The sequence below is a fragment of the Stylophora pistillata genome, chromosome 6 (genome assembly GCF_964205215.1).
Source record: "Stylophora pistillata chromosome 6, jaStyPist1.2, whole genome shotgun sequence".
Taxonomy (NCBI): domain Eukaryota; kingdom Metazoa; phylum Cnidaria; class Anthozoa; order Scleractinia; family Pocilloporidae; genus Stylophora; species Stylophora pistillata.
This window is the reverse complement of record NC_142524.1, coordinates 14265253-14276021: the sequence shown is the minus strand read 5'-3', so window position 1 is coordinate 14276021 and position 10769 is coordinate 14265253. Positions and strand designations below refer to the sequence as shown.

The window sequence follows — 10769 nt, the reverse complement described above, 5'->3', positions numbered from 1 at the left end:
GGACTTTACTCTATTTTCTGTTGATACCAGTTTTGTGCGCAATGAGCTGACAAAACTAAAATTATCAAAGGCTACTGGAGTCGACAAAATCCCTGCAAAACTCCTTAAAGATGCAGCCTCCGTTATAGCCAAGCCGGTCACTTATCTTATAAACCTCCCTATTTCGACGGGGGAAACTCCATCACAGTGGAAGGAAGCTAGAGTCACTCCAATTTACAAGACTGGGAAGAAGGATGACGAGAAAAACTATGGTCCTATTTCAGTTCTCCCCCTGGTTTCCAAGGCGATGGAACATGCCATTCAAGATCAACTATTGTCCTTTCTTGATGAAAAAAAAGTTCTTTCAGCTTTTTAGTCCAGTTTCCGCAAGAAACATTCTACTGAAACTTCTGTTGTTTACCTGGTTGATCATATTTTAGAACACATGGACAAGCAACAGTTAACCGGAGCTGCCTTTATCGATCTAAAAAGGGCCTTTGATCTCGTTGATCACCATTGCCTTCTTCAAAAGCTACAGCACTTTGGTGTTAGAGGACACAGTTTAACTTGGTTCAGAAATTATTTAACTACTCGTTCGCAGAGGGTTCAATATGGAAAAGAATCATCATCTAGCCTTCCTGTAGACTTTGGCGTTCCGCAAGGTTCCTTATTAGGACCATTACTATTTGTTATTTACATAAATGATCTGCCTAAGTGTCTGATGCACTCCGAAATTAGCATGTACGCCGACGAAACAGTCATCTACTACTCTGGGTCCCATGTCAACGCCATCAGGGAAAAGCTACAAGTAGATCTCAAACGAGTTGAGCACTGGCTGACGAGTAACAGACTAATATTGTATCATAGCAAAACGAAAGGACTACTTTTTGGAACAAGGCAATTACTGCAAAACTCATCAGAAGTTGTACTGCAGATCCAAGGAAAGGACATAGAGAGAGTGACGAAGTTTAATTATCTCGGGGTTATGCTCGACGAGCAGCTTCACTTTATGCTCGACGAGCGGCTTCACTGGAAAGAGCACATTGACACGATTTGTAACAAAGTCAACAAGCGACTGGGAATCTTAGCTAGAATAAGATCTTGCCTTACTCTTAAAGCAGCGAATTGTGTCTACAATACACTTATAGAGCCAATCTTGTGTTATACGGACACCGTGTGGGGTGAATTGTCAGCCACCTCCAGCAAAACCCTACAACGGTTACAAATTCGCGCTGCCCGCATCGTTTTAGGGCGTGACTCTTCTAAAGACACTTTTAATGTTTTAGGGTGGGCTGAGCTAGAAACAAAACGGAAAAGACATAAATGTACCCTAGTATTTAAATGCCTAAATAATCTAGTACCTGAATATTTGAGTGACTATTTCACTAGAAATTGTAATGTACATAGCTATAATACTCGCAGGAGAACAGATTTGCACCTGCCCAAACCGAAACTAAGCCTTGCCAAACGAACTTTAAGGTATTCGGGCTCAGCTCTTTTTAACCTTTTACCTCGTTGTATTCAAAACGCCGAGTCACTTTCTTCCTTCAAAGTTTTAATTAATACCTACAAATTTAAAAATTTTATAGACACTATATTCTTGTAAACTGTTGCATGTTTATTTATACCTTAACTTATAAATATCTTTTGTATTCTTAAATTTTATCCTGTATTCAAGATGTCTTGTATTCTTAAATATTGTAATTTTTTACTCCAGGGCCCCTCTGGATATCAGCCTCGTTGCTAAATGGGCCACCCTGGCTAAATAAAGTCTACCAACCTACCTATCCGTTTCGCTTCTTTCTAAAAATCACGCTCTTTTTTGCTATTGTTGCGCGAGACATACGAAAAACTCTCTACGACATCGTCAACACTCAATATTCGACAAAATTCTAACGCTATTGTCAATCGAGCCAAGAAATCGCTCTAATTTTTTCGTATTCTCTCCCGAACCAACCATGAAACTCTCTCGGCGACTTCATCGTGCCCAAAAGTTTTCCGACCTTTTCCGTGTCATTTAGAAAATTACGCTCTTTTGCCCTACTGTCGTTCAAGCTTATAGGGAACCCCTCTCTGCGATGCAATCGACATTCAAAATCCCAAACTTTTACTCCCTTGTCGATCGAAGCCCTCTCTTTTTTTTAACCATAACTCGAATGTCCTTTTTTTAAATTCGCGCCGTTTTTAATGTTAACACTCTTCTTGTTCTACAGTGCCGGAATTATAATGTTAATGTAACTCAAAGATTATAGAGAGGCGTGTCGCAAGAAAAACATTTACTTTGGTTTAACCTCGTTGACATCCAGTGCGTAGTGACCTGTTACAGAATTCCACAAAAGACGTTTCGAAGTTGAAGTTAGAAAACCATCACCAGCTGACCAACGAACGAGATATCATGCGCAGCCATAGGTATCAATTCGCCCATCTAAAACTTTCGAGAACTTACTCATTTTGTTAACAGAGTATTTGAATAGCGGTTTGTCGAGAGTGACTGTTTGATTACAGTTGCAAGTTTATGCACCGCTGCCTGATGCATTCATAAGTTACTGACCAAACAACATCTCTTAAAAGTTTGTTAAATCACGCCTTTTTGGTTGCGCGCACAACACGCGTGCCACGGTAAATTTCAAGCGCAGTATTTCGCCAACTCAACTCAAGCGCTGAAAAAGTTGGTGAGGTGATGTTTTGCGCTGGGTTTAAAGGGACAAAAAAATCTACTTTTGTCTGGGAAATGCGTTTTTATGCCCCCTTTTTATTCTGAGGTGTTCGAGCCATAAACTTAACAAGTCAGAGCAGACGAAAGAAAATAGTCACAACAACCTTTTCTTTGAAGTCCCCCAACGAAATTCCCCCAACGAAAGGATTATCGCCTGAACTCGACACTTGCCGAGCTCGATTTAAACCATCCGATGAAAAGTTCTGGGAGGATAATGAAAAATAGCGCCACTGTCATCAAACGTATCAAACCATAACAATAGGCGAAATTTGATGTGCCTTAACGTCCGAGAACTTACCAGGGAACATCGCGTTTTTGCTATCGATTCAAATGTACGTTTAAATGTATGCTAGGATTGGACAATGCATAACAAAGTTCCTCAGAGGGCAGGTCGTTTGTGTATCATCAAAACGTTTTTTGGCGAGATACTTGGTCAAAAGAAGCTTAGCAAGTTTTTTTTCAAAGCAAACATTTGTAAAGATGTCTTCGTTCGTGGAAAAAAAAACACTTTTTCGTACACTTAGCGGCAAATGAACCTGCCCAACAAGTTGGTGCTGATGTTTATAATACGTTATTAAGAGAGGTTGTCACGAAAAATCAAACATTCCTCGGCAACAGTCAAAACATCGAATTGGCTCATATCCTAGTATTAGGTAGGCTTATAGGTAAAACAAAGGAAGACATATAGTTCGCTGAAAAATTTTTGTTTTCGAGAAAGGTCGACTTAACCCATTTCTGGAGGCCTCGTTTGTACTTGTAAAAGCAGTGAAAAACTTACTTATTCCACAGACTTTTAGAACGATGTCTCTCCTATGTTTCCACAAAAAAGTAGAATCACTATTTAAATTTGAAATAAAATACGGTTTTTTCTATTTATTTACTTAAGTGCCGTGTGAAAAGTAGGGTAGCTTCAAAAAACTATCTGGCAGATTTCTGGCAGTTGCCTGACGGTTGCTTCGCAAGAGGTATGAAACTCAGAGTTGCAGTAAAAGTTCAAGTAACCCAGATCTTGAAGTATAATTATATTTAACAATTTTAGTATAATTTCAGAGCTGAAAAACAGAGAAATTTCTAAAATCATAACATTTTAGTAACATTTATTAACATTTTATTTTAACATTTTATATAAACCGCGTGGAGCGGTTTATATAGCGTCATATAAGGAACCGCTCGACCAATCAGATCGTTGGAAACTCTTTGCTAAGCTCTGAGATTATACTAATATATATATATATATATATATATATACATACATAAGCCGAAACAATACTGTCTGCAGTTAGATATAGCTCTTTGGCATACAAAGCTCTGCTTTCATGTCCAAATCGAGCACTGTAGGATGAGTCATCGCCGCTAGCATTGGGCATAGTTCACTAGGCTCTTCTAGTTTGAGCTCTCTGGCATGGCTTAGACGATACCACAAGTGTGGGATCGTTTGGGGATCCATATCGGTTCTCCCCCATCCTAGCATCAGCACTGCACTGAGATACACGTCTTCTGCATCTTCTTAAGTACACCATTAGCTTTGCTACCTACTAGCTTCTGTTGAGTGACATTCAAGTCCTTGGACCATTCCCCGAGTACATCTAAGATATATTGCACTGGTTGATCTCGTACCCTAGGTACCTCTGCTTCAATTCCCATCTGAGTGGCAGATACTTCATGGTCTTCTCAGAAGTCTTCTCAAGAACAGGACCTTTAAGACTGCGTCATGTCTTGCAAGTTACTTGGTTTGTGCAGGCGCGGGGCAGGCAGATAAGATATGGGCCATGCCCTCTGGCGTTGTACCACACAGCCTACATGCAGAATCACTACTCACTCACAGGTGTCTTATGAATGGTGTACAACTGTGCGGGTAAAAGCTGTTCGTAAAGTTCAAACATGCCCGCAATGGTGTGTGTTCTGCAGGTTCGCCAGTCGCTCAGCCACCAAAAGGCACCGCTCAGCACTTAGCTCTTCGTCTCTTTCTCTTTCCGTCACCAACTTTCCATGCCATCTCGGTTCTCTAACCTCCTCCCGTCTTCTTGATTCTCGATGTCTTGAGAAGATTCTTTATCTTTTTCCCAGGTATCACCTCTCCCTCCTCTGTGACACAGACTGGATCAGGGTATTCAAGCTGTAGCTGCAGACCATACCCCTTCGCGAACGCCGCTGCTTCCTTTGTCAGCGCTTGGTGCCCCACGCTCTCCGTAGGCTCCTCAAAGTCCCGTACCATCTTCATAGCCGGATCTATGTTCTGATACAGATTGACCGCTGCTTTCACCTTCGTTTCTTTATACTCTGTCTCGGTGGAGCTCAGCCCCCATCCCACCTTTATTACGTGAGAGGTATATTATTATTGTTATTAGAGAGCTTAAGCACCAGACGTTCTTGACAACACATACGGCAGAGAAGCCGCGTAAGACTGGATCGAGGCCTTCGTTCTTGGCGCGAAATAGGAAGGTTAAGCAGTCGACGTTTTTCAGACACGGACCTCTACCCGTGTTAACATGTCTTTGCTAAAAGATGCTAAAGATATGACCTTAATGAGCAGGGGAACAAGTTTCTTTACCCCACTGTCTTGACAGAATGAATAATTCGTCTTGCATATTTATTAGACGACTTGAAATTTACCACTTCATAGTTGTGTAAACAATGCGAACAAACAAGCGAGCATGAAGTTTTCAGTGCATGATCTGGATGCCTAGAGGACCATTTCTCTTTTTCTAAATTCGTTAACCACAGCGAGATTTGTTATTCTTATGTTTGTAGTCGGTTGCTCAAAACCTAGCAGGCATGCATACGATATACAATGTGCAGTTACAAAATACAACCGATGCAGAAAGACAATCATCTACCTCATTCTGCACTTTGTTATTGTATCTAAATTATCGCCCAAAGTAATTTGGGATAAGCTTAAACCCGGTTTAAAAAAATCTTAGTTCTGCATTTGATGACTCAAATGGACATAAAATCAAATGACTTAACTCAGCCAGACTTGGCGAGAAGATTGTCTGCCATTGTCGAATCCCGTTTAATCTATCGATTAAGCAAAAACCACTTTACGCGCTGCGAAAACGTTTTTTAATCACTTAATGAAAAGCAGAAGAGCTTTTTAAGGTTTTCAGTCAATAATTTATCTCCTATAAACAAAATAACAGCATATTTTTGTGGCGTCCTACCTTCAACCTGAAAAGTGGCGTTCTGGCGTCGGCGACGTGACCACGCGAACGTCATAACATGCGCAGTATGTACATAGTTCCTCTAATGACTTCCGGTAGGCGTTCGTGACCTCAAGAACGTCTGGTGCTTAAGTTCTCTATCATTATTATTCGACAGTTGTAAAAACTTATGTTTGCCATAACATCATACACAGACTGGGGACTGGGGCGATAAACGTGGCCCAGGCTGCGCGTAGGAATAGAATCTTCCTAAACTTTGAAAGCGTAAATAAATAAATAAAAATTAAGTAATAAAATACATATATATATATATATATATATATCTAATAATCTGATAAATACCAGACACTTAGGTACGAAAAATCTCTAAAAGTTATGTAAGTGATGTTGAGAACGACTCAATAAATCCGCGGTTAAACTCAACGTTTTACTTTATTTTGACTAAGAACAAAACCTCCATGGCGAATACTCGATCTACACAAGGCGAAAACTCGAACTAAGTAAAAGTACTTGACATTTGATCCTTGTCACTCATTTTAAAAATACCATACATGTAACGCAACGTCACGTTCTTCTGAACAAGTGAGCTCCTTAGTTATCTAGTGATAATTTTAAAACTTCTTGAAATGTTCAAAGTGTTCGAAAGGACAGCTTTCTGCATTTTTCTTAGGATCCCCTCTCCCCGGCCTCCGAATAGCTCTATCATAGACACGTCCACATCTCTCGACCCTCCACCCAGGACATCAATGATGATATCATGTTGTTTGATGGTGTATCCTGGATACTGCTGAGCCATCTCTCACCTCAAAGGACCATACTTTGCAGTCTTCTCCTCGGTCTTCGTCAGTCGGTTGTCCATCCACGGGCACGACATCTCCACAGCTATCCCCTCTTTCTTCTTGACGTCAATGAAACGCGCATCTACTCTCTTCTACTTCAAAAAACTGTGCTCCGTATACACTGGAACATCCCAGAGGGCCTTGACCTCCCTGGACTCATAGACTGGTTTAGGATCTACGGACGAGTACCAGGGGGGGTTATCTTTCAGTTCCAAATCCCTCAGCTTCTCGAAAAACAACACCTTGAGGACCGCATCGTGTCTCGACAAGTACTTCTTTTGTGCGAGAGCCGGGCAGCCGGCCAGGACATGTGGAAGAGTCTCGGCTACTTTGTTCCACATCCTACACATAACATCATTGACCTGTGTTGTTCTCACTTTCCTCGCTGTATACAGCTTTGTTGGTGTAAGCTGCTCATATAACTCTACAATCCCCACAATGGCGTGTGAGGGTGCCTCCGTCCAGCTCCTCAGCTAATCCCAACACCCCCTTTGATTCAGCTTGTCGTCTTCCCACCTCGCCGAGAGGAACTTTCCTTGACACCTCTCATCTTGGATCTTTTCTTGGCGTTCAGCTGTAACAGCTCTCTTTAAGAGCCTCTTGAGCTTATCCGATGGTACTTCCCGCCCGTCCCTGTCTCAGCATTTTGGCTCAGGAAAGGAGAGCTCGAGAGCAACCCCAAACTCTTCAGAGAATTTGGCGGACTCCTTTAATAGAGATTGATGACCTTGTGTTGTGGCAATTCAATTCAATTCAATTTATTTATTTGTTAGCAATACAATATTATCACAGTCCTAGGTGACCCGCAATTAGCAAGCTATTCTAGGCGGGCCACCCTTCTAAAACAAGTGCTGTCTCTGCTAATGATCACATACCGATACAATTAAACAAAGATAATCATTAAATAAAAATACAATTGTTAAATAAAATAAAATAAAATTAAGTCCGTTGAATAATTAAATAATCAATTGCAAAGTTATCAAGATATATAATACAATTGAAACAAGACTTAAACGAAGAGTTACTTTATCAAGAGATATTTACAAATTTCTGAGCAGCGTATATCAACATTCATCTCCTCATTTTCCAAAAGTTTTAACAGGCGATTTTTAAGTTCACGCTTAAACGGGGTTCTGTTTTTAATACGAAGTTCTTTTGGGATGCTATTCCACAATCTTACACCTATTCTAGCAAAAGAAATAAAAGTTGGTTGGTTCTAGACGCTTTAACGTATAGATTAGCCGTTGCTGAGAATCTTGTGAAATGGTGATGAACCTGCTCGGAGTGGAGAAAGAGCATAGAAATATTAGACGGGGCACGGTGATTATCAATGTCATGCATCAAAGAGGAAACCAAATGAGAATAGAGCATAGTTATTGGTAAGATTCTGGAGTTAACAAATAGCGGGGCACTATGAGTTTTGCTATCCGCAAAATACATTAGTCGTAGAGCACGTTTTTGTAAAATGAGAACCTTGTTTAAATGAGTGTTAGCAGCTTGTCCCCAGGCAATAAGACCATAAGAGATATAGGGTTCAATTAAGGAGCGGTAGATGTTAAGAAGTGTGGCAAATGGGACAAGATGTCTTAACCTGGCAATTATACCAATTCCTTTACTAACTTTAGATGAGATATAATCAATATGATACTTCCAAGAGAGGTTATTATCTATCAGAATTCCCAGATATTTCACAAAAGTGAAAATGTGGCATGCTCTTCAAAGGCTCTCACCAGGCTCATGGTTGGTTCGTTATCATTATACAGCCTGATAGCTGACTCAATCTTGATTTTTTTGCACTCAGTCTCCACAGACTTCAGGCCACGCCCTCCTAGAGCTCTAGGCAGGTATATAGGAGAATTTGAACCAAGCGGATGCTTCCCACCGCTATTGCTGATAATCTTACGAGCCTGTCTATCCAATTTCTTTAAGTCAGAAATGTTCCAATGCTGTGACCACATGAGTACCGGTAGCGCTAGTTGGTTAGACGCCACCACTCTGTTGCTGTCCGACAGTGGGCTTGACCAGATGACGGATAATCATCTCAGGCAAGTGTTAGCTGCTCGCTCCAAAACCGCCTTCTCATCTTGCAATAACTCTTCTGTTACTCCCAGAAAACGATAATGCAAGTCCTTCTTAAGACAATCCACGCTCATTGTTCCCATCACGTATCCTTCCGAATCTTTTAAGGTAATTCCCCTTCTCACTTGCAAACGAGTACACTTCTTGGGGTTCCACTGCAGGCCGATGTCCCCCATCGTGGTCTGAGCCATCTCCAGCACTCTTTTTAATTTCGCTTTAGAGGCGGTGAACACCTTGAGATCGTCTATGTAGAGCAAGTTCGTAATCTTGGACGCGATCGGCTCTGACAGCCTATAACCTTCAGTAGAGCTCAGTCTCCACGCAACCGAATTAAGACACAAGGTAAATAGGTATGGGCACAGAGCGTCACCCTGTGGAAGACCTCTGTTGAAGTACATGGGTCGTACATGGGTAACGATGTCTCACTCACTTCGTCGGAGCGAAGGGCTAACGCTCAAAACGTCAGCTTTTACAATCGAACGGTGGCTAATTTACCATTTCAACTTTGTTGATATATTCAAATTATTTCGTTACCCTCACCGTCGCAGCCCCAAACAGTTTCTTTAGAAACTATCTATACTTAATAACCTAAGGATCCGACTTGTATTATGCAAATGATAGAATGCCGAGGCGCATTGTTTACTTATGTGGGATGACATATCCAGATTACAATCAAACCGTGAACCAAGATTTCGCGGAACTGATTTCGGTTCTACGACTGTGTCACCTACAGTAATATCATTCAAGTTTAATTTCTCTAACTGTTACTTAGTACCTATAAGCATTAGTTCAGTCTTGTCATCATTTAGCATCAGTCGCTCTTCAATCATCCAGTTCCTCTAGTCATGTGTGCAGTCGCACATAGCATTTAGCGCGGCCTCGTCCTCCCCTTGCCCAGCAGGACTAAATTCCAAATACAGCTGTGTATCATCTGCGTAGCAGTGTACACTTGGGAGATGCTTGCTGACGATATCAAACAGCTTACTGGTGTAAACCGCAAACAGAAGAGGCCCGAGACAACTTCCTTGAGGAAATCCTTGTCTAAGTGGAAAAGCAGATGATTGACCATCCTTTATAGTGACACGTTGTGTACGATCCGTAAGGTACGACGCAAACCATTTTAATGCCTTGCCATCCACACCAAATCTCGGCTTCAAACGAATTAGAAGAGTGTCGTGTCGAACAGTGTCAAAAGCAGCGCTGCGGTCAAGGAGAACCAACAAAGTGACCTTTTGCGCCTCCATATTCAACAAAATATCGTTCTTGACCTTGAGCAGTGTTGACTCGGTGCTATGGTTTTGCTTATACGCGGACTGGAGAGGCATATGCAATTCAGTAGCTGTCATGTGGTCAGTAAGCTCATTAGCCGCTGCCTTCTCTGACAATTTGGAAACATATGGGAGGTTGCTAACTGGGCGGAAATAAATAAAAGCAATGTCGAGTCCACTCTTTTTAATCAGTGATTTTAGTAAAGCCTCTTTCCAACTGCTAGCAAATTCGCCAGATTCGAATGACAAGTTAATCATGTTCGTGATCACCGGTAACACCACATCCAAAACCTCTAGGACTACCGAAGTAGGCATTGGATCCAGCGGATATGATTTATTGGCAGCTTTCTTGATGAGCTCAGAGGCTTGCTCTTGAAACAACGTTTTAAAATTGACAAATGTGACACTTGCACACGTATCAGAATCAGCGCACTTCTTTTCACTGGCTTTTGGCATCTCTAAAGAAGTCTGTAATCAATTAACTGATTAATTTTATCGATCTTATGCATAAGGAAATTTACGTAAACATTGGCGAGGTCATCTGGAGCTAGATCCTTTGGAAACTGACACCTCAGACGGTTCACACAGCAGCGACTTGGTGGTACTAAACAAGTTCCGTTGTTTGAACTGTTCTCAGCTATAAGAGGAGTATAATATTCACGGCGCGCACCATTCATGACAAACGTTGCGCGCTTTCGCGCGTCTTTGAAAGCGCGAAAGTCCTGTT

At 41.5% G+C, this 10769-nt stretch overlaps 1 pseudogene; it reads right to left on the bottom strand.

The window, feature by feature from the left end:
- Positions 1 to 6451: 6451 nt before the first annotated feature.
- Positions 6452 to 9015, bottom strand: LOC111340703 (uncharacterized; annotated as a pseudogene).
- Positions 9016 to 10769: the final 1754 nt, after the last annotated feature.